The sequence below is a fragment of the Limulus polyphemus genome, unplaced genomic scaffold (assembly GCF_000517525.1).
Source record: "Limulus polyphemus unplaced genomic scaffold, Limulus_polyphemus-2.1.2 Scaffold6247, whole genome shotgun sequence".
Classification (NCBI taxonomy): Eukaryota; Metazoa; Arthropoda; class Merostomata; order Xiphosura; family Limulidae; genus Limulus; species Limulus polyphemus.
The window spans coordinates 630-2480 of record NW_013671857.1 but is presented as its reverse complement, the minus strand read 5'-3'; the positions used below and the strand labels follow the sequence as shown (position 1 = coordinate 2480).

The 1851-nt window shown below is 31.0% G+C and overlaps 1 protein-coding gene across 1 annotated transcript in view; it reads right to left on the bottom strand.

Annotated features, from left to right (window-relative positions):
- Positions 1 to 1561, bottom strand: part of LOC106473521 (transmembrane channel-like protein 7) — a 13591-nt gene extending 12030 nt beyond the window's left edge. Inside the window, exons 1-2 of the mRNA XM_022401942.1 lie at positions 1489 to 1561; positions 801 to 882 (exon numbers count right to left, since the gene is read on the bottom strand). The gene's annotated coding sequence lies outside the window, so the exon portion shown is untranslated. The remainder of the gene's footprint in view (positions 1 to 800; positions 883 to 1488) is intronic.
- Positions 1562 to 1851: the final 290 nt, after the last annotated feature.

The following is a 1851-nucleotide window of genomic DNA, read 5'->3' as shown; positions in this document are numbered from 1 at the left end:
TTTATAAAAGTTTGTTTGAAGTTAAGCACAAAGCAACACAATGGGCTATCTGTGCTCCGCCCACCACGAGTATCGAAACCCGGATTCTAGCATTGTAAGTCCACAGACACTCTGCTGTGACACTGGGGGGCTCTTATATAATAAAATGCCATATACAAATAAAACTTGAAAAAATTAAATTTAAGAAAGAATAAAAAAGCATTTTGAGCATCATAGTAATAGATTTTCACAGACTAAACTCAAACATCACCATGTTTGTCAATATTAACGAAATGTGATCAAGTGAAGAATCGTGATCATGTACAAGTTATTTTGGTTTAAGTTGCTACGGCTGCGCTGTTAAATATAATAAGCAGCTTAATTGATACTCTGACCAAATTCTGTGTATGTGTAGTAAGTATGTTTGACAACAACTGAATCAAATATAAATCTAGACTAAACACACACAACAATTTAATACTATTAAGATAAATTACGGTTGTGCCTTTACAATGATATAACATAATATAGTTAGAGCAACAAACTTCGAGAAGACACAGCATGAGATCACTTTTGTATCTATTGCCAAGGTACAGATGTTAATCAAGGTCAATTATCCAAACCCAAGATGTTTAAAAAATTATCAACATATATAACCTTCAATTGGAGTTATAGATATTTAGCTACAATGCTACCAAATCATATAAACATCTTTGAATTTCAGTTTACACTATGATACGTTAATATGCAATGAAACATTAACCGAATTACTACCTTTTTTTTTTGTTTTAAAAACATTTAATTAATTTGATCATACACACCTTCAATTTTTTTGAATGAATGTGACCAAACATTCAATTTGGAGGCCAATTCCTTCCAAGTCTGTGACAGTTTTTTCTTTGCCTAAAATTTAACAAATATAAAGTACATCTAAGTGCAAAAATAATAATAATAACAAGTTAATTAAATCCAAAACAGTTAAGTCTGCCAAGAAAATATTAAAAATTAAGACGAAAGATACTGAAAAGTAGACACCAGTAACAAGTTTATTAATGCTCGCTTTAACAAAAATTAATACATGGTTTGTCCAATGACTAAACACTTTTCACGAGGAAACTGTTTTTGAAAATAATTATTTTTTTAATCAGCCAGGCTATTAATGCATTAAAGTCAATCAGACGTCAACAATTATTCATTCATATACTTTAAATAATAACATTTTCTAGCCATTTTCCAGATTTTTAAATGACATAAATAAAAAAAGATGCAAGGTGCATATTAACCTGTTGACTGTAGCTGCCCTAAATGCACACAGAATTTTTGCAAGCCATACACTGTATACGACACACAGTCGCATTCAACTGCTGGAGGCAGACCGTACACTATACAGTGAATCAGCAGTCAATGGATTAAATACAATCCTAATTCTTATATGTCACTATAACCATTACAATTTGGTCAAACCTTTGCATCACCTGATTCAGTACAGATAAGGGTATTCACACTTACCTTCTGTTGTCTTAGTTCCCACGCTGCGAGCCCTTCGGCTGGACTGACATAGGCTTGCTTTAGGTTATTTCTAGAGGGAAAAATTATACTCAGTCAATGACAACATGACATAGTGTTAAAACTAGGTTAGGTAGAAATGTTCTTTACAATATACACAGACAATGATCAGATATTATGAACTGATAAAATCAATGTTTAATAGTAATAATCTATCTTCAACCCTTTTTTTGTTAAACCTATGTAGAATTTTACATTTCTTAATCCTAAAACAAATACTTGAAAAGTTGGGCTTGTGATTAGATTACTTTAATTATTTTTGTTTTATATTAAATCGATCAGTTCTTAATTGGAAAAATCATTTAC